We start from the raw sequence: 22,723 nt of genomic DNA on the forward strand, positions 1-22,723 counted from the left end.
GTCACTAGCCATTTCACGCCTTTGTCAAGACAGAAGCACCCCCACCCGCTCCTTCTCTGTGATCCTGCGCTACCATGCTCAGGTTTTGGCCTTACCTGGGAGCCAGAGGTGCACCCGGTGAGGGCTTGCCCGGTAGGAGCGTTCGGGACGTGAGTGGACTTAGGACTGGAAGTTCTGTCCATTCAAAGCAGCCAACCTTCCTGCTGCAGACAGGGGCTGTTCCCTTGGGTTTCTTTCACCTTGCTCTCGGATAAATTTGGTTGTATGCTGCAGTTGCCTGCGATGACTACAAGGTGGCGCTGCTTTCAGGTAAGAGCACAAATATGCAGAAAATGTTGGGGACTTTTGCCACATTTATCGGTGGTGGGCCTCGCACATTTTTTCCAGGGGAGAGATATTGACCTGAAACACTTTTTACTGCAGAGATGCTGCAGTTCTAAAGGCTGGTCGGGCAGAAGGGCTTAGCCGTTTCATTGCCTTCCCCCCTGCAGCCCATTTATTACCAGCAGTTGTGAGTGGTGACTGCTGTTTGTAAAATATAAAAATTTCAGGACATAGAAAGTCGCAGACGGGGCTTTTGGGATGCCTGCCTATGTCTTTGTTTATTATTTATCTAATAGCTGAGTAATCTGGTCAAGATATTTCTCTTATTTTTAACATATTGCGTTAGAATAGCTACAGCTTGCTTAATGTATAAATATTAGCACTGCGTTGGCCGGGAATCGAACCCGGGTCAACTGCTTGGAAGGCAGCTATGCTCACCACTATACCACCAACGCTCCATGGCATATGTTTTTTTTAAACTCTAGACATCACAACCCTGAGTTCAATGACTATATTGCACCAGTATCAGAGGTATTTTTGGTTTACAGACCAACATGAAAATCAGTAAAAAAGTTCTTGCAACTGCTAAGGAACTGGAGATTGAAACCAATGCAAAAGCTGCGCAGAAAAGGAGAAAGGGAAAGCAGCAGTTCAAATCATTGAAATAAGCATATATTGGCAGCAAGGGAAAAACAGCAGGGTAGAGAAAGAAAACAGCTCCACGAAATTCACAGGAGATTGATAATAGCAGGACAAAAAAAGGGAATAATAACGTTCCAAGCAGGCTCAGAAAGAAGTGCGAGTGTCCCATCTTTTGTTAATGGTCATAACTGTGCATCATTTCCTTTGAAGTGTAGGGTTGATTCTCTGACAATCTGTCTCCCTGACTTTGAGCAGAGACCGATAGTTGAGCAGTCTCTTCCCACAAAAAGCTGGCACAAGCCTGCTGTTTTCCGCTCTGGCAGCGTGGAAACGAGAGAGTGGTCCTCACAAGAAAAAAAATCAATCCATGCTAGCAGAGGATGGTTTCGATCCATCGACCTCTGGGTTATGGGCCCAGCACGCTTCCGCTGCGCCACTCTGCTTCCTGCTCAAAATGCTGTGGTTATGCAGATCAGGAGCCTTCAGAGGAGTGGCATGGGATCGCTGGAGCTATTCTGGCAGGGCTCTCACCTCATTTGCCTAAGAATGTCACAAGGCATGCTGGGTGCAGAAAATCTTCGCCTTCCCCTCTCACAGTCAGTCATAGGGGAAAGTCAAGGCCCTCTCAGTCACTAGCCATGTCACGCCTTTGTCAAGACAGAAGCACCCCCACCCGCTTCTTCTCTGTGATCCTGCGCTACCATGCTCAGGTTTTGGCCTTACCTGGGAGCCAGAGGTGCACCCGGTGAGGGCTTGCCTGGTATGAGCGTTTGGGAGCGTTCGGGACGTGAGTGGACTTAGGACTGGAAGTTCTGTCCATTCGAAGCAGCCAACCTTCCTGCTGCAGACAGGGGCTGTTCCCTTGGGTTTCTTTCACCTTGCTCTTGGATAAATTTGGTTGTATGCTGCAGTTGCCTGCGATGACTACAAGGTGGCGCTGCTTTCAGGTAAGAGCACAAATATGCAGAAAATGTTGGGGACTTTTGCCACATTTATCGGTGGTGGGTCTCGCACATTTTTTCCAGGGGAGAGATATTGACCTGGAACACTTTTTACTGCAGAGATGCTGCAGTTCTAAAGGCTGGTCGGGAAGAAGGGCTTAGCCGTTTCATTGCCTGCCCCCCTGCAGCCCATTTATTACCAGCAGTTGTGAGTGGTGACTGCTGTTTGTAAAATATAAAAATTTCAGGACATAGAAAGTCGCAGACGGGGCTTTTGGGATGCCTGCCTATGTCTTTGTTTATTATTTATCTAATAGCTGAGTAATCTGGTCAAGATTTTTCTCTTTTTTTTAACATATTGCGTTAGAATAGCTACAGCTTGCTTAATGTATAAATATTAGCAATGCGTTGGCCAGGAATCGAACCCGGGTCAACTGCTTGGAAGGCAGCTATGCTCACCACTATACCACCAACGCTCCGTGGCATATGTTTTTTTTAAACTCTAGACATCACAACCCTGAGTTCAATGACTATATTGCACCAGTATCAGAGGTATTTTTGGTTTACAGACCAACATGAAAATCAGGAAAAAAGTTCTTGCAACTGCTAAGGAACTGGAGATTGAAACCAATGCAAAAGCTGCGCAGAAAAGGAGAAAGGGAAAGCAGCAGTTCAAATCATTGAAATAAGCATATATTGGCAGCTAGGGAAAAACAGCAGGGTAGAGAAAGAGAACAGCTCCACGAAATTCACAGGAGATTGATAATAGCAGGACAAAAAAAGGGAATAATAACGTTCCAAGCAGGCTCAGAAAGAAGTGCGAGGGTCCCATCTTTCGTTAATGGTCATAACTGTGCATCATTTCCTTTGAAGTGTAGGGTTGATTCTCTGACCATCTGTCTCCCTGACTTTGAGCAGAGACCGATAGTTGAGCAGTCTCTTCCCACAAAAAGCTGGCACAAGCCTGCTGTTTTCCGCTCTGGCAGGGTGGAAACGAGAGAGTGGTCCTCACAAGAAAAAAAATCAATCCATGCTAGCAGAGGATGGTTTCGATCCATCGACCTCTGGGTTATGGGCCCAGCACGCTTCCGCTGCGCCACTCTGCTTCCTGCTCAAAATGCAGTGGTTATGCAGATCAGGAGCCTTCAGAGGAGTGGCATGGGATCGTTGGAGCTATTCTGGCAGGGCTCTCACCTCATTTGCCTAAGAATGTCACAAGGCATGCTGGGTGCAGAAAATCTTCGCCTTCCCCTCTCACAGTCAGTCATAGGGGAAAGTCAAGGCCCTCTCAGTCACTAGCCATGTCACGCCTTTGTCAAGACAGAAGCACCCCCACCCGCTCCTTCTCTGTGATCCTGCGCTACCATGCTCAGGTTTTGGCCTTACCTGGGAGCCAGAGGTGCACCCGGTGAGGACTTGCCCGGTATGAGCGTTCGGGACGTGAGTGGACTTAGGACTGGAAGTTCTGTCCATTCGAAGCAGCCAACCTTCCTGCTGCAGACAGGGGCTGTTCCCTTGGGTTTCTTTCACCTTGCTCTCGGATAAATTTGGTTGTATGCTGCAGTTGCCTGCGATGACTACAAGGTGGCGCTGCTTTCAGGTAAGAGCACAAATATGCAGAAAATGTTGGGGACTTTTGCCACATTTATCGGTGGTGGGTCTCGCAGATTTTTTCCAGGGGAGAGATATTGACCTGAAACACTTTTTACTGCAGAGATGCTGCAGTTCTAAAGGCTGGTCGGGCAGAAGGGCTTAGCCGTTTCATTGCCTGCCCCCCTGCAGCCCATTTATTACCAGCAGTTGTGAGTGGTGACTGCTGTTTGTAAAATATAAAAATTTCAGGACATAGAAAGTCGCAGACGGGGCTTTTGGGATGCCTGCCTATGTCTTTGTTTATTATTTATCTAATAGCTGAGTAATCTGGTCAAGATATTTCTCTTTTTTTTAACATATTGCGTTAGAATAGCTACAGCTTGCTTAATGTATAAATATTAGCACTGCGTTGGCCAGGAATCTAACCCGGGTCAACTGCTTGGAAGGCAGCTATGCTCACCACTATACCACCAACGCTCCGTGGCATATGTTATTTTTAAACTCTAGACATCACAACCCTGAGTTCAATGACTATATTGCACCAGTATCAGAGGTATTTTTGGTTTACAGACCAACATGAAAATCAGTAAAAAAGTTCTTGCAACTGCTAAGGAACTGGAGATTGAAACCAATGCAAAAGCTGCGCAGAAAAGGAGAAACGGAAAGCAGCAGTTCAAATCATTGAAATAAGCATATATTGGCAGCAAGGGAAAAACAGCAGGGTAGAGAAAGAAAACAGCTCCACGAAATTCACAGGAGATTGATAATAGCAGGACAAAAAAAGGGAATAATAACGTTCCAAGCAGGCTCAGAAAGAAGTGCGAGGGTCCCATCTTTCGTTAATGGTCATAACTGTGCATCATTTCCTTTGAAGTGTAGGGTTGATTCTCTGACCATCTGTCTCCCTGACTTTGAGCAGAGACCGATAGTTGAGCAGTCTCTTCCCACAAAAAGCTGGCACAAGCCTGCTGTTTTCCGCTCTGGCAGCGTGGAAACGAGAGAGTGGTCCTCACAAGAAAAAAAATCAATCCATGCTAGCAGAGGATGGTTTCGATCCATTGACCTCTGGGTTATGGGCCCAGCACGCTTCCGCTGCGCCACTCTGCTTCCTGCTCAAAATGCTGTGCTTATGCAGATCAGGAGCCTTCAGAGGAGTGGCATTGGATCGCTGGAGCTATTCTGGCAGGGCTCTCACCTCATTTGCCTAAGAATGTCACAAGGCATGCTGGGTGCAGAAAATCTTCGCCTTCCCCTCTCACAGTCAGTCATAGGGGAAAGTCAAGGCCCTCTCAGTCACTAGCCATGTCACGCCTTTGTCAAGACAGAAGCACCCCCACCCGCTCCTTCTCTGTGATCCTGCGCTACCATGCTCAGGTTTTGGCCTTACCTGGGAGCCAGAGGTGCACCCGGTGAGGGCTTGTGCGTTTGGGAGCGTTCGGGACGTGAGTGGACTTAGGACTGGAAGTTCTGTCCATTCGAAGCAGCCAACCTTCCTGCTGCCGACAGGGGCTGTTCCCTTGGGTTTCTTTCACCTTGCTCTCGGATGAATTTGGTTGTATGCTGCAGTTGCCTGCGATGACTACAAGGTGGCGCTGCTTTCAGGTAAGAGCACAAATATGCAGAAAATGTTGGGGACTTTTGCCACATTTATCGGTGGTGGGTCTCGCACATTTTTTCCAGGGGAGAGATATTGACCTGAAACACTTTTTACTGCAGAGATGCTGCAGTTCTAAAGGCTGGTCGGGCAGAAGGGCTTAGCCGTTTCATTGCCTGCCCCCCTGCAGCCCATTTATTACCAGCAGTTGTGAGTGGTGACTGCTGTTTGTAAAATATAAAAATTTCAGGACATAGAAAGTCGCAGACGGAGCTTTTGGGATGCCTGCCTATGTCTTTGTTTATTATTTATCTAATAGCTGAGTAATCTGGTCAAGATATTTATCTTTTTTTTAACATATTGCGTTAGAATAGCTACAGCTTGCTTAATGTATAAATATTAGCTCTGCGTTGGCCGGGAATCGAACCCGGGTCAACTGCTTGGAAGGCAGCTATGCTCACCACTATACCACCAACGCTCCGTGGCATATGTTTTTTTTAAACTCTAGACATCACAACCCTGAGTTCAATTACTATATTGCACCAGTATCAGAGGTATTTTTGGTTTACAGACCAACATGAAAATCAGTAAAAAAGTTCTTGCAACTGCTAAGGAACTGGAGATTGAAACCAATGCAAAAGCTGCGCAGAAAAGGAGAAACGGAAAGCAGCAGTTCAAATCATTGAAATAAGCATATATTGGCAGCAAGGGAAAAACAGCAGGGTAGAGAAAGAAAACAGCTCCACGAAATTCACAGGAGATTGATAATAGCAGGACAAAAAAAAGGAATAATAACGTTCCAAGCAGGCTCAGAAAGAAGTGCGAGGGTCCCATCTTTCGTTAATGGTCATAACTGTGCATCATTTCCTTTGAAGTGTAGGGTTGATTCTCTGACCATCTGTCTCCCTGACTTTGAGCAGAGACCGATAGTTGAGCAGTCTCTTCCCACAAAAAGCTGGCACAAGCCTGCTGTTTTCCGCTCTGGCAGCGTGGAAACGAGAGAGTGGTCCTCACAAGAAAAAAAATCAATCCATGCTAGCAGAGGATGGTTTCAATCCATCGACCTCTGGATTATGGGCCCAGCACGCTTCCACTGCGCCACTCTGCTTCCTGCTCAAAATGCTGTGGTTATGCAGATCAGGAGCCTTCAGAGGAGTGGCATGGGATCGCTGGAGCTATTCTGGCAGGGCTCTCACCTCATTTGCCTAAGAATGTCACAAGGCATGCTGGGTGCAGAAAATCTTCGCCTTCCCCTCTCACAGTCAGTCATAGGGGAAAGTCAAGGCCCTCTCAGTCACTAGCCATGTCACGCCTTTGTCAAGACAGAAGCACCCCCACCCGCTCCTTCTCTGTGATCCTGCGCTACCATGCTCAGGTTTTGGCCTTACCTGGGAGCCAGAGGAGCACCCGGTGAGGGCTTGCCTGGTATGAGCGTTTGGGAGCGTTCGGGACGTGAGTGGACTTAGGACTGGAAGTTCTGTCCATTCAAAGCAGCCAACCTTCCTGCTGCAGACAGGGGCTGTTCCCTTGGGTTTCTTTCACCTTGCTCTTGGATAAATTTGGTTGTATGCTGCAGTTGCCTGCGATGACTACAAGGTGGCGCTGCTTTCAGGTAAGAGCACAAATATGCAGAAAATGTTGGCGACTTTTGCCACATTTATCGGTGGTGGGTCTCTCACATTTTTTCCAGGGGAGAGATATTGACCTGAAACACTTTTTACTGCAGAGATGCTGCAGTTCTAAAGGCTGGTCGGGAAGAAGGGCTTAGCCGTTTCATTGCCTGCCCCCCTGCAGCCCATTTATTACCAGCAGTTGTGAGTGGTGACTGCTGTTTGTAAAATATAAAAATTTCAGGACATAGAAAGTCGCAGACGGGGCTTTTGGGATGCCTGCCTATGTCTTTGTTTATTATTTATCTAATAGCTGAGTAATCTGGTCAAGATATTTCTCTTTTTTTTAACATATTGCGTTAGAATAGCTACAGCTTGCTTAATGTATAAATATTAGCAATGCGTTGGCCAGGAATCGAACCCGGGTCAACTGCTTGGAAGGCAGCTATGCTCACCACTATACCACCAACGCTCCGTGGCATATGTTTTTTTTAAACTCTAGACATCACAACCCTGAGTTCAATGACTATATTGCACCAGTATCAGAGGTATTTTTGGTTTACAGACCAACATGAAAATCAGGAAAAAAGTTCTTGCAACTGCTAAGGAACTGGAGATTGAAACCAATGCAAAAGCTGCGCAGAAAAGGAGAAAGGGAAAGCAGCAGTTCAAATCATTGAAATAAGCATATATTGGCAGCTAGGGAAAAACAGCAGGGTAGAGAAAGAGAACAGCTCCACGAAATTCACAGGAGATTGATAATAGTAGGACAAAAAAAGGGAATAATAACGTTCCAAGCAGGCTCAGAAAGAAGTGCGAGGGTCCCATCTTTCGTTAATGGTCATAACTGTGCATCATTTCCTTTGAAGTGTAGGGTTGATTCTCTGACCATCTGTCTCCCTGACTTTGAGCAGAGACCGATAGTTGAGCAGTCTCTTCCCACAAAAAGCTGGCACAAGCCTGCTGTTTTCCGCTCTGGCAGGGTGGAAACGAGAGAGTGGTCCTCACAAGAAAAAAAATCAATCCATGCTAGCAGAGGATGGTTTCGATCCATCGACCTCTGGGTTATGGGCCCAGCACGCTTCCGCTGCGCCACTCTGCTTCCTGCTCAAAATGCAGTGGTTATGCAGATCAGGAGCCTTCAGAGGAGTGGCATGGGATCGCTGGAGCTATTCTGGCAGGGCTCTCACCTCATTTGCCTAAGAATGTCACAAGGCATGCTGGGTGCAGAAAATCTTCGCCTTCCCCTCTCACAGTCAGTCATAGGGGAAAGTCAAGGCCCTCTCAGTCACTAGCCATGTCACGCCTTTGTCAAGACAGAAGCACCCCCACCCGCTCCTTCTCTGTGATCCTGCGCTACCATGCTCAGGTTTTGGCCTTACCTGGGAGCCAGAGGTGCACCCGGTGAGGGCTTGCCCGGTATGAGCGTTCGGGACGTGAGTGGACTTAGGACTGGAAGTTCTGTCCATTCGAAGCAGCCAACCTTCCTGCTGCAGACAGGGGCTGTTCCCTTGGGTTTCTTTCACCTTGCTCTCGGATAAATTTGGTTGTATGCTGCAGTTGCCTGCGATGACTACAAGGTGGCGCTGCTTTCAGGTAAGAGCACAAATATGCAGAAAATGTTGGGGACTTTTGCCACATTTATCGGTGGTGGGTCTCGCACATTTTTTCCAGGGGAGAGATATTGACTTGAAACACTTTTTACTGCAGAGATGCTGCAGTTCTAAAGGCTGGTCGGGCAGAAGGGCTTAGCCGTTTCATTGCCTGCCCCCCTGCAGCCCATTTATTACCAGCAGTTGTGAGTGGTGACTGCTGTTTGTAAAATATAAAAATTTCAGGACATAGAAAGTCGCAGACGGGGCTTTTGGGATGCCTGCCTATGTCTTTGTTTATTATTTATCTAATAGCTGAGTAATCTGGTCAAGATATTTCTCTTTTTTTTAACATATTGCGTTAGAATAGCTACAGCTTGCTTAATGTATAAATATTAGCAATGCGTTGGCCAGGAATCGAACCCGGGTCAACTGCTTGGAAGGCAGCTATGCTCACCACTATACCACCAACGCTCCGTGGCATATGTTTTTTTTAAACTCTAGACATCACAACCCTGAGTTCAATGACTATATTGCACCAGTATCAGAGGTATTTTTGGTTTACAGACCAACATGAAAATCTGGAAAAAAGTTCTTGCAACTGCTAAGGAACTGGAGATTGAAACCAATGCAAAAGCTGCGCAGAAAAGGAGAAAGGGAAAGCAGCAGTTCAAATCATTGAAATAAGCATATATTGGCAGCTAGGGAAAAACAGCAGGGTAGAGAAAGAGAACAGCTCCACGAAATTCACAGGAGATTGATAATAGCAGGACAAAAAAAGGGAATAATAACGTTCCAAGCAGGCTCAGAAAGAAGTGCGAGGGTCCCATCTTTCGTTAATGGTCATAACTGTGCATCATTTCCTTTGAAGTGTAGGGTTGATTCTCTGACCATCTGTCTCCCTGACTTTGAGCAGAGACCGATAGTTGAGCAGTCTCTTCCCACAAAAAGCTGGCACAAGCCTGCTGTTTTCCGCTCTGGCAGCGTGGAAACGAGAGAGTGGTCCTCACAAGAAAAAAAATCAATCCATGCTAGCAGAGGATGGTTTCGATCCATCGACCTCTGGGTTATGGGCCCAGCACGCTTCCGCTGCGCCACTCTGCTTCCTGCTCAAAATGCTGTGGTTATGCAGATCAGGAGCCTTCAGAGGAGTGGCATTGGATCGCTGGAGCTATTCTGGCAGGGCTCTCACCTCATTTGCCTAAGAATGTCACAAGGCATGCTGGGTGCAGAAAATCTTCGCCTTCCCCTCTCACAGTCAGTCATAGGGGAAAGTCAAGGCCCTCTCAGTCACTAGCCATGTCACGCCTTTGTCAAGACAGAAGCACCCCCACCCGCTCCTTCTCTGTGATCCTGCGCTACCATGCTCAGGTTTTGGCCTTACCTGGGAGCCAGAGGTGCACCCGGTGAGGGCTTGCCTGGTATGAGCGTTTGGAAGCGTTCGGGACGTGAGTGGACTTAGGACTGGAAGTTCTGTCCATTCGAAGCAGCCAACCTTCCTGCTGCAGACAGGGGCTGTTCCCTTGGGTTTCTTTCACCTTGCTCTCGGATAAATTTGGTTGTATGCTGCAGTTGCCTGCGATGACTACAAGGTGGCGCTGCTTTCAGGTAAGAGCACAAATATGCAGAAAATGTTGGCGACTTTTGCCACATTTATCGGTGGTGGGTCTCGCACATTTTTTCCAGGGGAGAGATATTGACTTGAAACACTTTTTACTGCAGAGATGCTGCAGTTCTAAAGGCTGGTCGGGCAGAAGGGCTTAGCCGTTTCATTGCCTGCCCCCCTGCAGCCCATTTATTACCAGCAGTTGTGAGTGGTGACTGCTGTTTGTAAAATATAAAAATTTCAGGACATAGAAAGTCGCAGACGGGGCTTTTGGGATGCCTGCCTATGTCTTTGTTTATTATTTATCTAATAGCTGAGTAATCTGGTCAAGATATTTCTCTTTTTTTTAACATATTGCGTTAGAATAGCTACAGCTTGCTTAATGTATAAATATTAGCAATGCGTTGGCCAGGAATCGAACCCGGGTCAACTGCTTGGAAGGCAGCTATGCTCACCACTATACCACCAACGCTCCGTGGCATATGTTTTTTTTAAACTCTAGACATCACAACCCTGAGTTCAATGACTATATTGCACCAGTATCAGAGGTATTTTTGGTTTACAGACCAACATGAAAATCAGGAAAAAAGTTCTTGCAACTGCTAAGGAACTGGAGATTGAAACCAATGCAAAAGCTGCGCAGAAAAGGAGAAAGGGAAAGCAGCAGTTCAAATCATTGAAATAAGCATATACTGTATTGGCAGCTAGGGAAAAACAGCAGGGTAGAGAAAGAGAACAGCTCCACGAAATTCACAGGAGATTGATAATAGCAGGACAAAAAAAGGGAATAATAACGTTCCAAGCAGGCTCAGAAAGAAGTGCGAGGGTCCCATCTTTCGTTAATTGTCATAACTGTGCATCATTTCCTTTGAAGTGTAGGGTTGATTCTCTGACCATCTGTCTCCCTGACTTTGAGCAGAGACCGATAGTTGAGCAGTCTCTTCCCACAAAAAGCTGGCACAAGCCTGCTGTTTTCCGCTCTGGCAGGGTGGAAACGAGAGAGTGGTCCTCACAAGAAAAAAAATCAATCCATGCTAGCAGAGGATGGTTTCGATCCATCGACCTCTGGGTTATGGGCCCAGCACGCTTCCGCTGCGCCACTCTGCTTCCTGCTCAAAATGCAGTGGTTATGCAGATCAGGAGCCTTCAGAGGAGTGGCATGGGATCGCTGGAGCTATTCTGGCAGGGCTCTCACCTCATTTGCCTAAGAATGTCACAAGGCATGCTGGGTGCAGAAAATCTTCGCCTTCCCCTCTCACAGTCAGTCATAGGGGAAAGTCAAGGCCCTCTCAGTCACTAGCCATGTCACGCCTTTGTCAAGACAGAAGCACCCCCACCCGCTCCTTCTCTGTGATCCTGCGCTACCATGCTCAGGTTTTGGCCTTACCTGGGAGCCAGAGGTGCACCCGGTGAGGGCTTGCCCGGTATGAGCGTTCGGGACGTGAGTGGACTTAGGACTGGAAGTTCTGTCCATTCGAAGCAGCCAACCTTCCTGCTGCAGACAGGGGCTGTTCCCTTGGGTTTCTTTCACCTTGCTCTCGGATAAATTTGGTTGTATGCTGCAGTTGCCTGCGATGACTACAAGGTGGCGCTGCTTTCAGGTAAGAGCACAAATATGCAGAAAATGTTGGGGACTTTTGCCACATTTATCGGTGGTGGGTCTCGCACATTTTTTCCAGGGGAGAGATATTGACCTGAAACACTTTTTACTGCAGAGATGCTGCAGTTCTAAAGGCTGGTCGGGCAGAAGGGCTTAGCCGACCCATTGCCTGCCCCCCTGCAGCCCTTTTATTACCAGCAGTTGTGAGTGGTGACTGCTGTATGTAAAATATAAAAATTTCAGGACATAGAAAGTCGCAGACGGAGCTTTTGGGATGCCTGCCTATGTCTTTGTTTATTATTTATCTAATAGCTGAGTAATCTGGTCAAGATATTTCTCTTTTTTTTAACATATTGCGTTAGAATAGCTACAGCTTGCTTAATGTATAAATATTAGCACTGCGTTGGCCGGGAATCGAACCCGGGTCAACTTCTTGGAAGGCAGCTATGCTCACCACTATACCACCAACGCTCCGTGGCATATGTTTTTTTTAAACTCTAGACATCACAACCCTGAGTTCAATGACTATATTGCACCAGTATCAGAGGTATTTTTGGTTTACAGACCAACATGAAAATCAGTAAAAAAGTTCTTGCAACTGCTAAGGAACTGGAGATTGAAACCAATGCAAAAGCTGCGCAGAAAAGGAGAAACGGAAAGCAGCAGTTCAAATCATTGAAATAAGCATATATTGGCAGCAAGGGAAAAACAGCAGGGTAGAGAAAGAAAACAGCTCCACGAAATTCACAGGAGATTGATAATAGCAGGACAAAAAAAGGGAATAATAACGTTCCAAGCAGGCTCAGAAAGAAGTGCGAGGGTCCCATCTTTCGTTAATGGTCATAACTGTGCATCATTTCCTTTGAAGTGTAGGGTTGATTCTCTGACCATCTGTCTCCCTGACTTTGAGCAGAGACCGATAGTTGAGCAGTCTCTTCCCACAAAAAGCTGGCACAAGCCTGCTGTTTTCCGCTCTGGCAGCGTGGAAACGAGAGAGTGGTCCTCACAAGAAAAAAAATCAATACATGCTAGCAGAGGATGGTTTCGATCCATCGACCTCTGGGTTATGGGCCCAGCACGCTTCCGCTGCGCCACTCTGCTTCCTGCTCAAAATGCTGTGGTTATGCAGATCAGGAGCCTTCAGAGGAGTGGCATGGGATCGCTGGAGCTATTCTGGCAGGGCTCTCACCTCATTTGCCTAAGAATGTCACAAGGCATGCTGGGTGCAGAAAATCTTCGCCTTCCCCTCTCACAGTCAGTCATAGGGGAAAGTCAAGGCCCTCTCAGTCACTAGCCATGTCACGCCTTTGTCAAGACAGAAGCACCCCCACCCGCTCCTTCTCTGTGATCCTGCGCTACCAAGCTCAGGTTTTGGCCTTACCTGGGAGCCAGAGGTGCACCCGGTAAGAGCGTTTGGGAGCGTTCGGGACGTGAGTGGACTTAGGACTGGAAGTTCTGTCCATTCAAAGCAGCCAACCTTCCTGCTGCAGACAGGGGCTGTTCCCTTGGGTTTCTTTCACCTTGCTCTCCGATAAATTTGGTTGTATGCTGCAGTTGCCTGCGATGACTACAAGGTGGCGCTGCTTTCAGGTAAGAGCACAAATATGCAGAAAATGTGGGGGACTTTTACCACATTTATCGGTGGTGGGTCTCGCACATTTTATCCAGGGGAGAGATATTGACCTGAAACACTTTTTACTGCAGAGATGCTGCAGTTCTAAAGGCTGGTCGGGCAGAAGGGCTTAGCCGTTTCATTGCCTGCCCCCCTGCAGCCCATTTATTATCAGCAGTTGTGAGTGGTGACTGCTGTTTGTAAAATATAAAAATTTCAGGACATAGAAAGTCGCAGACAGAGCTTTTGGGATGCCTGCCTATGTCTTTGTTTATTATTTATCTAATAGCTGAGTAATCTGGTCAAGATATTTCTCTTTTTTTTAACATATTGCGTTAGAATAGCTACAGCTTGCTTAATGTATAAATATTAGCACTGCGTTGGCCGGGAATCGAACCCGGGTAAACTGCTTGGAAGGCAGCTATGCTCACCACTATACCACCAACGCTCCGTGGCATATGTTTTTTTTAAACTCTAGACATCACAACCCTGAGTTCAATGACTATATTGCACCAGTATCAGAGGTATTTTTGGTTTACAGACCAACATGAAAATCAGGAAAAAAGTTCTTGCAACTGCTAAGGAACTGGAGATTGAAACCAATGCAAAAGCTGCGCAGAAAAGGAGAAAGGGAAAGCAGCAGTTCAAATCATTGAAATAAGCATATATTGGCAGCAAGGGAAAATCAGCAGGGTAGAGAAAGAAAACAGCTCCACGAAATTCACAGGAGATTGATAATAGCAGGACAAAAAAAGGGAATAACAACGTTCCAAGCAGGCTCAGAAAGAAGTGCGAGGGTCCCATCTTTCGTTAATGGTCCTAACTGTGCATCATTTCCTTTGAAGTGTAGGGTTGATTCTCTGACCATCTGTCTCCCTGACTTTGAGCAGAGACCAATAGTTGAGCAGTCTCTTCCCACAAAAAGCTGGCACAAGCCTGCTTTTTTCCGCTCTGGCAGCGTGGAAACGAGAGAGTGGTCCTCACAAGAAAAAAAATCAATCCATGCTAGCAGAGGATGGTTTCGATCCATCGACCTCTGGTTTATGGGCCCAGCACACTTCCGCTGCGCCACTCTGCTTCCTGCTCAAAATGCTGTGGTTATGCAGATCAGGAGCCTTCAGAGGAGTAGCATGGGATCGCTGGAGCTATTCTGGCGGGGCTCTCACCTCATTTGCCTAAGAATGTCACAAGGCATGCTGGGTGCAGAAAATCTTCGCCTTCCCCTCTCACAGTCAGTCATAGGGGAAAGTCAAGGCCCTCTCAGTCACTAGCCATGTCACGCCTTTGTCAAGACAGAAGCACCCCCACCCGCTCCTTCTCTGTGATCCTGCGCTACCATGCTCAGGTTTTGGCCTCACCTGGGAGCCAGAGGTGCACCCGGTGAGGGCTTGCCCGGTATGAGCGTTTGGGAGCTTTCAGGACGTGAGTGGACTTAGGACTGGAAGTTCTGTCCATTCGAAGCAGCCAACCTTCCTGCTGCAGACAGGGGCTGTTCCCTTGGGTTTCTTTCACCTTGCTCTCGGATAAATTTGGTTGTATGCTGCAGTTGCCTGCGATGACTACAAGGTGGCGCTGCTTTCAGGTAAGAGCACAAATATGCAGAAAATGTTGGGGACTTTTGCCACATTTATCGGTGGTGGGTCTCGCACATTTTTTCCTGGGGAGAGATATTGACCTGAAACACTTTTTACTGCAGAGATGCTGCAGTTCTAAAGGCTGGTCGGGCAGAAGGGCTTAGCCGTTTCATTGCCTGCCCCCCTGCAGCCCATTTATTACCAGCAGTTGTGAGTGGTGACTGCTGTTTGTAAAATATAAAAATTTCAGGACATAGAAAGTCGCAGACGGGGCTTTTGGGATGCCTGCCTATGTCTTTGTTTATTATTTATCTAATAGCTGAGTAATCTGGTCAAGATATTTCTCTTTTTTTTAACATATTGCGTTAGAATAGCTACAGCTTGCTTAATGTATAAATATTAGCACTGCGTTGGCCGGGAATCAAACCCGGGTCAACTGCTTGGAAGGCAGCTATGCTCACCACTATACCACCAACGCTCCATGGCATATGTTTTTTTTAAACTCTAGACATCACAACCCTGAGTTCAATGACTATATTGCACCAGTATCAGAGGTATTTTTGGTTTACAGACCAACATGAAAATCAGGAAAAAAGTTCTTGCAACTGCTAAGGAACTGGAGATTGAAACCAATGCAAAAGCTGCGCAGAAAAGGAGAAAGGGAAAGCAGCAGTTCAAATCATTGAAATAAGCATATATTGGCAGCTAGGGAAAAACAGCAGGGTAGAGAAAGAGAACAGCTCCACGAAATTCACAGGAGATTGATAATAGCAGGACAAAAAAAGGGAATAATAACGTTCCAAGCAGGCTCAGAAAGAAGTGCGAGGGTCCCATCTTTCGTTAATGGTCATAACTGTGCATCATTTCCTTTGAAGTGTAGGGTTGATTCTCTGACCATCTGTCTCCCTGACTTTGAGCAGAGACCGATAGTTGAGCAGTCTCTTCCCACAAAAAGCTGGCACAAGCCTGCTGTTTTCCGCTCTGGCAGGGTGGAAACGAGAGAGTGGTCCTCACAAGAAAAAAAATCAATCCATGCTAGCAGAGGATGGTTTCGATCCATCGACTTCTGGGTTATGGGCCCAGCACGCTTCCGCTGCGCCACTCTGCTTCCTGCTCAAAATGCTGTGGTTATGCAGATCAGGAGCCTTCAGAGGAGTGGCATGGGATCGCTGGAGCTATTCTGGCAGGGCTCTCACCTCATTTGCCTAAGAATGTCACAAGGCATGCTGGGTGCAGAAAATCTTCGCCTTCCCCTCTCACAGTCAGTCATAGGGGAAAGTCAAGGCCCTCTCAGTCACTAGCCATGTCACGCCTTTGTCAAGACAGAAGCACCCCCACCCGCTCCTTCTCTGTGATCCTGCGCTACCATGCTCAGGTTTTGGCCTTACCTGGGAGCCAGAGGTGCACCCGGTGAGGGCTTGCCCGGTATGAGCGTTCGGGACGTGAGTGGACTTAGGACTGGAAGTTCTGTCCATTCGAATCAGCCAACCTTCCTGCTGCAGACAGGGGCTGTTCCCTTGGGTTTCTTTCACCTTGCTCTCGGATAAATTTGGTTGTATGCTGCAGTTGCCTGCAATGACTAAAAGGTGGCGCTGCTTTCAGGTAAGAGCACAAATATGCAGAAAATGTTGGGGACTTTTGCCACATTTATCGGTGGTGGGTCTCGCACATTTTTTCCAGGGGAGAGATATTGACCTGAAAGACTTTTTACTGCAGAGATGCTGCAGTTCTAAAGGCTGGTCGGGCAGAAGGGCTTAGCCGACCCATTGCCTTCCCCCCTGCAGCCCTTTTATTACCAGCAGTTGTGAGTGGTGACTGCTGTATGTAAAATATAAAAATTTCAGGACATAGAAACTCGCAGACGGAGCTTTTGGGATGCCTGCCTATGTCTTTGTTTATTATTTATCTAATAGCTGAGTAATCTGGTCAAGATATTTCTCTTTTTTTTAACATATTGCGTTAGAATAGCTACAGCTTGCTTAATGTATAAATATTAGCACTGCGTTGGCCGGGAATCGAACCCGGGTCAACTGCTTGGAAGGCAGCTATGCTCACCACTATACCACCAACGCTCCGTGGCATATGTTTTTTTTAAACTCTAGACATCACAACCCTGAGTTCAATGACTATATTGCACCAGTATCAGAGGTATTTTTGGTTTACAGACCAACATGAAAATCAGTAAAAAAGTTCTTGCAACTGCTAAGGAACTGGATATTGAAACCAATGCAAAAGCTGCGCAGAAAAGGAGAAACGGAAAGCAGCAGTTCAAATCATTGAAATAAGCATATATTGGCAGCAAGGGAAAAACAGCAGGGTAGAGAAAGAAAACAGCTCCACGAAATTCACAGGAGATTGATAATAGCAGGACAAAAAAAGGGAATAATAACGTTCCAAGCAGGCTCAGAAAGAAGTGCGAGGGTCCCATCTTTCGTTAATGGTCATAACTGTGCATCATTTCCTTTGAAGTGTAGGGTTGATTCTCTGACCATCTGTCTCCCTGACTTTGAGCAGAGACCGATAGTTGAGCAGTCTCTTCCCACAAAAAGCTGGCACAAGCCTGCTGTTTTCCGCTCTGGCAGCGTGGAAACGAGAGAGTGGTCCTCACAAGAAAAAAAATAAATACATGCTAGCAGAGGATGGTTTCGATCCATCGACCTCTGGGTTATGGGCCCAGCACGCTTCCGCTGCGCCACTCTGCTTCCTGCTCAAGATGCTGTGGTTATGCAGATCAGGAGCCTTCAGAGGAGTGGCATGGGATCGCTGGAGCTATTCTGACAGGGCTCTCACCTCATTTGCCTAAGAATGTCACAAGGCATGCTGGGTGCAGAAAATCTTCGCCTTCCCCTCTCACAGTCAGTCATAGGGGAAAGTCAAGGCCCTCTCAGTCACTAGCCATGTCACGCCTTTGTCAAGACAGAAGCACCCCCACCCGCTCCTTCTCTGTGATCCTGCGCTACCATGCTCAGGTTTTGGCCTTACCTGGGAGCCAGAGGTGCACCCGGTGAGGGCTTGCCCGGTCTGAGCGTTCGGGACGTGAGTGGACTTAGGACTGGAAGTTCTGTCCATTCAAAGCAGCCAACCTTCCTGCTGCAGACAGGGGCTGTTCCCTTGGGTTTCTTTCACCTTGCTCTCGGATAAATTTGGTTGTATGCTGCAGTTGCCTGCGATGACTACAAGGTGGCGCTGCTTTCAGGTAAGAGCACAAATATGCAGAAAATGTTGGGGACTTTTGCCACATTTATGGGTGGTGGGTCTCGCACATTTTTTCCAGGGGAGAGATATTGACCTGAAACACTTTTTACTGCAGAGATGCTGCAGTTCTAAAGGCTGGTCGGGCAGAAGGGCTTAGCCGTTTCATTGCCTGCCCCCCTGCAGCCCATTTATTACCAGCAGTTGTGAGTGGTGACTGCTGTTTGTAAAATATAAAAATTTCAGGACATAGAAAGTCGCAGACGGGGCTTTTGGGATGCCTGCCTATGTCTTTGTTTATTATTTATCTAATAGCTGAGTAATCTGGTCAAGATATTTCTCTTTTTTTTAACATATTGCGTTAGAATAGCTACAGCTTGCTTAATGTATAAATATTAGCACTGCGTTGGCCGGGAATCAAACCCGGGTCAACTGCTTGGAAGGCTGCTATGCTCACCACTATACCACCAACGCTCCATGGCATATGTTTTTTTTAAACTCTAGACATCACAACCCTGAGTTCAATGACTATATTGCACCAGTATCAGAGGTATTTTTGGTTTACAGACCAACATGAAAATCAGGAAAAAAGTTCTTGCAACTGCTAAGGAACTGGAGATTGAAACCAATGCAAAAGCTGCGCAGAAAAGGAGAAAGGGAAAGCAGCAGTTCAAATCATTGAAATAAGCATATATTGGCAGCAAGGGAAAAACAGCAGGGTAGAGAAAGAAAACAGCTCCACGAAATTCACAGGATATTGATAATAGCAGGACAAAAAAAGGGAATAATAACGTTCCAAGCAGGCTCAGAAAGAAGTGCGAGGGTCCCATCTTTCTTTAATGGTCATAACTGTGCATCATTTCCTTTGAAGTGTAGGGTTGATTCTCTGACCATCTGTCTCCCTGACTTTGAGCAGAGACCGATAGTTGAGCAGTCTCTTCCCACAAAAAGCTGGCACAAGCCTGCTGTTTCCCGCTCTGGCAGCGTGGAAACGAGAGAGTGGTCCTCACAAGAAAAAAAATCAATCCATGCTAGCAGAGGATGGTTTCGATCCATCGACCTCTGGGTTATGGGCCCAGCACGCTTCCGCTGCGCCACTCTGCTTCCTGTTCAAAATGCTGAGGTTATGCAGATCAGGAGTCTTCAGAGGAGTGGCATGGGATCGCTGGAGCTATTCTGGCAGGGCTCTCACCTCATTTGCCTAAGAATGTCACAAGGCATGCTGGGTGCAGAAAATCTTCGCCTTCCCCTCTCACAGTCAGTCATAGGGGAAAGTCAAGGCCCTCTCAGTCACTAGCCATGTCACGCCTTTGTCAAGACAGAAGCACCCCCACCCGCTCCTTCTCTGTGATCCTGCGCTACCATGCTCAGGTTTTGGCCTTACCTGGGAGCCAGAGGTGCACCCAGTGAAGGCTTGCCCGGTATGAGCGTTTGGGAGCGTTTGGGACGTGAGTGGACTTAGGACTGGAAGTTCTGTCCATTCGAAGCAGCCAACCTTCCTGCTGCAGACAGGGGCTGTTCCCTTGGGTTTCTTTCACCTTGCTCTCGGATAAATTTGGTTGTATGCTGCAGTTGCCTGCGATGACTAAAAGGTGGCGCTGCTTTCAGGTAAGAGCACAAATATGCAGAAAATGTTGGGGACTTTTGCCACATTTATCGGTGGTGGGTCTCGCACATTTTTTCCAGGGGAGAGATATTGACCTGAAACACTTTTTACTGCAGAGATGCTGCAGTTCTAAAGGCTGGTCGGGCAGAAGGGCTTAGCCGTTTCATTGCCTGCCCCCCTGCAGCCCATTTATTACCAGCAGTTGTGAGTGGTGACTGCTGTATGTAAAATATAAAAATTTCAGGACATAGAAAGTCGCAGATGGAGCTTTTGGGATGCCTGCCTATGTCTTTGTTTATTATTTATCTAATAGCTAAGTAATCTGGTCAAGATATTTCTCTTTTTTTTAACATATTGCGTTAGAATAGCTACAGCTTGCTTAATGTATAAATATTAGCACTGCGTTGGCCGGGAATCGAACCGGGGTCAACTGCTTGGAATGCAGCTATGCTCACCACTATACCACCAACGCTCCGTGGCATATGTTTTTTTTAAACTCTAGACATCACAACCCTGAGTTCAATGACTATATTGCACCAGTATCAGAGGTATTTTTGGTTTACAGACCAACATGAAAATCAGTAAAAAAGTTCTTGCAACTGCTAAGGAACTGGAGATTGAAACCAATGCAAAAGCTGCGCAGAAAAGGAGAAAGGGAAAGCAGCAGTTCAAATCATTGAAATAAGCATATATTGGCAGCAAGGGAAAAACAGCAGGGTAGAGAAAGAAAACAGCTCCACGAAATTCACAGGAGATTGATAATAGCAGGACAAAAAAAGGGAATAATAACGTTCCAAGCAGGCTCAGAAAGAAGTGCGAGGTTCCCATCTTTCATTAATGGTCATAACTGTGCATCATTTCCTTTGAAGTGTAGGGTTGATTCTCTGACCATCTGTCTCCCTGACTTTGAGCAGAGACCGATAGTTGAGCAGTCTCTTCCCACAAAAAGCTGGCACAAGCCTGCTGTTTTCCGCTCTGGCAGCGTGGAAACGAGAGAGTGGTCCTCACAAGAAAAAAAATCATTCCATGCTAGCAGAGGATGGTTTCGATCCATCGACCTCTGGGTTATGGGCCCAGCACGCTTCCTCTGCGCCACTCTGCTTCCTGTTCAAAATGCTGTGGTTATGCAGATCAGGAGCCTTCAGAGGAGTGGCATGGGATCGCTGGAGCTATTCTGGCAGGGCTCTCACCTCATTTGCCTAAGAATGTCACAAGGCATGCTGGGTGCAGAAAATCTTCGCCTTCCCCTCTCACAGTCAGTCATAGGGGAAAGTCAAGGCCCTCTCAGTCACTAGCCATGTCACGCCTTTGTCAAGACAGAAGCACCCCCACCCGCTCCTTCTCTGTGATCCTGCGCTACCATGCTCAGGTTTTGGCCTTACCTGGGAGCCAGAGGTGCACCCGGTGAGGGCTTGCCCGGTATGAGCGTTCGGGACGTGAGTGGACTTAGGACTGGAAGTTCTGTCCATTCGAAGCAGCCAACCTTCCTGCTGCAGACAGGGGCTGTTCCCTTGGGTTTCTTTCACCTTGCTCTCGGATAAATTTGGTTGTATGCTGCAGTTGCCTGCGATGACTACAAGGTGGCGCTGCTTTCAGGTAAGAGCACAAATATGCAGAAAATGTTGGGGACTTTTGCCACATTTATCGGTGGTGGGTCTCGCACATTTTTTCCAGGGGAGAGATATTGACCTGAAACACTTTTTACTGCAGAGATGCTGCAGTTCTAAAGGCTGGTCGGGCAGAAGGGCTTAGCCGTTTCATTGCCTGCCCCCCTGCAGCCCATTTATTACCAGCAGTTGTGAGTGGTGACTGCTGTATGTAAAATATAAAAATTTCAGGACATAGAAAGTCGCAGACGGAGCTTTTGGGATGCCTGCCTATGTCTTTGTTTATTATTTATCTAATAGCTAAGTAATCTGGTCAAGATATTTCTCTTTTTTTTAACATATTGCGTTAGAATAGCTACAGCTTGCTTAATGTATAAATATTAGCACTGCGTTGGCCGGGAATCGAACCGGGGTCAACTGCTTGGAAGGCAGCTATGCTCACCACTATACCACCAACGCTCCGTGGCATATGTTTTTTTTAAACTCTAGACATCACAACCCTGAGTTCAATGACTATATTGCACCAGTATCAGAGGTATTTTTGGTTTACAGACCAACATGAAAATCAGTAAAAAAGTTCTTGCAACTGCTAAGGAACTGGAGATTGAAACCAATGCAAAAGCTGCGCAGAAAAGGAGAAAGGGAAAGCAGCAGTTCAAATCATTGAAATAAGCATATATTGGCAGCAAGGGAAAAACAGCAGGGTAGAGAAAGAAAACAGCTCCACGAAATTCACAGGAGATTGATAATAGCAGGACAAAAAAAGGGAATAATAACGTTCCAAGCAGGCTCAGAAAGAAGTGCGAGGTTCCCATCTTTCATTAATGGTCATAACTGTGCATCATTTCCTTTGAAGTGTAGGGTTGATTCTCTGACCATCTGTCTCCCTGACTTTGAGCAGAGACCGATAGTTGAGCAGTCTCTTCCCACAAAAAGCTGGCACAAGCCTGCTGTTTTCCGCTCTGGCAGCGTGGAAACGAGAGAGTGGTCCTCACAAGAAAAAAAATCATTCCATGCTAGCAGAGGATGGTTTCGATCCATCGACCTCTGGGTTATGGGCCCAGCACGCTTCCTCTGCGCCACTCTGCTTCCTGTTCAAAATGCTGTGGTTATGCAGATCAGGAGCCTTCAGAGGAGTGGCATGGGATCGCTGGAGCTATTCTGGCAGGGCTCTCACCTCATTTGCCTAAGAATGTCACAAGGCATGCTGGGTGCAGAAAATCTTCGCCTTCCCCTCTCACAGTCAGTCATAGGGGAAAGTCAAGGCCCTCTCAGTCACTAGCCATGTCACGCCTTTGTCAAGACAGAAGCACCCCCACCCGCTCCTTCTCTGTGATCCTGCGCTACCATGCTCAGGTTTTGGCCTTACCTGGGAGCCAGAGGTGCACCCGGTGAGGGCTTGCCCGGTATGAGCGTTCGGGACGTGAGTGGACTTAGGACTGGAAGTTCTGTCCATTCGAAGCAGCCAACCTTCCTGCTGCAGACAGGGGCTGTTCCCTTGGGTTTCTTTCACCTTGCTCTCGGATAAATTTGGTTGTATGCTGCAGTTGCCTGCGATGACTACAAGGTGGCGCTGCTTTCAGGTAAGAGCACAAATATGCAGAAAATGTTGGGGACTTTTGCCACATTT

The 22,723-nt window shown here is 47.1% G+C and overlaps 5 non-coding genes across 5 annotated transcripts; all 5 read right to left on the bottom strand.

The window, feature by feature from the left end:
• Positions 1-707: 707 nt before the first annotated feature.
• On the bottom strand, positions 708-779 carry TRNAG-UCC (transfer RNA glycine (anticodon UCC)). Its single transcript has one exon. It is a non-coding gene; the product is annotated as a tRNA-Gly (tRNA).
• A 4,721-nt stretch (positions 780-5,500) lies between these two features.
• TRNAG-UCC (transfer RNA glycine (anticodon UCC)) lies at positions 5,501-5,572 on the bottom strand. The gene has a single exon. It is a non-coding gene; the product is annotated as a tRNA-Gly (tRNA).
• A 7,918-nt stretch (positions 5,573-13,490) lies between these two features.
• TRNAG-UCC (transfer RNA glycine (anticodon UCC)) lies at positions 13,491-13,562 on the bottom strand. The gene has a single exon. It is a non-coding gene; the product is annotated as a tRNA-Gly (tRNA).
• A 1,532-nt stretch (positions 13,563-15,094) lies between these two features.
• On the bottom strand, positions 15,095-15,166 carry TRNAG-UCC (transfer RNA glycine (anticodon UCC)). The gene has a single exon. It is a non-coding gene; the product is annotated as a tRNA-Gly (tRNA).
• Positions 15,167-16,688: 1,522 nt separating this feature from the next.
• Positions 16,689-16,760, bottom strand: TRNAG-UCC (transfer RNA glycine (anticodon UCC)). The gene has a single exon. It is a non-coding gene; the product is annotated as a tRNA-Gly (tRNA).
• Between the last annotated feature and the right edge of the window lie 5,963 nt (positions 16,761-22,723).

This window comes from Pleurodeles waltl, unplaced genomic scaffold, assembly GCF_031143425.1.
Source record: "Pleurodeles waltl isolate 20211129_DDA unplaced genomic scaffold, aPleWal1.hap1.20221129 scaffold_69, whole genome shotgun sequence".
NCBI lineage: Eukaryota > Metazoa > Chordata > Amphibia > Caudata > Salamandridae > Pleurodeles > Pleurodeles waltl.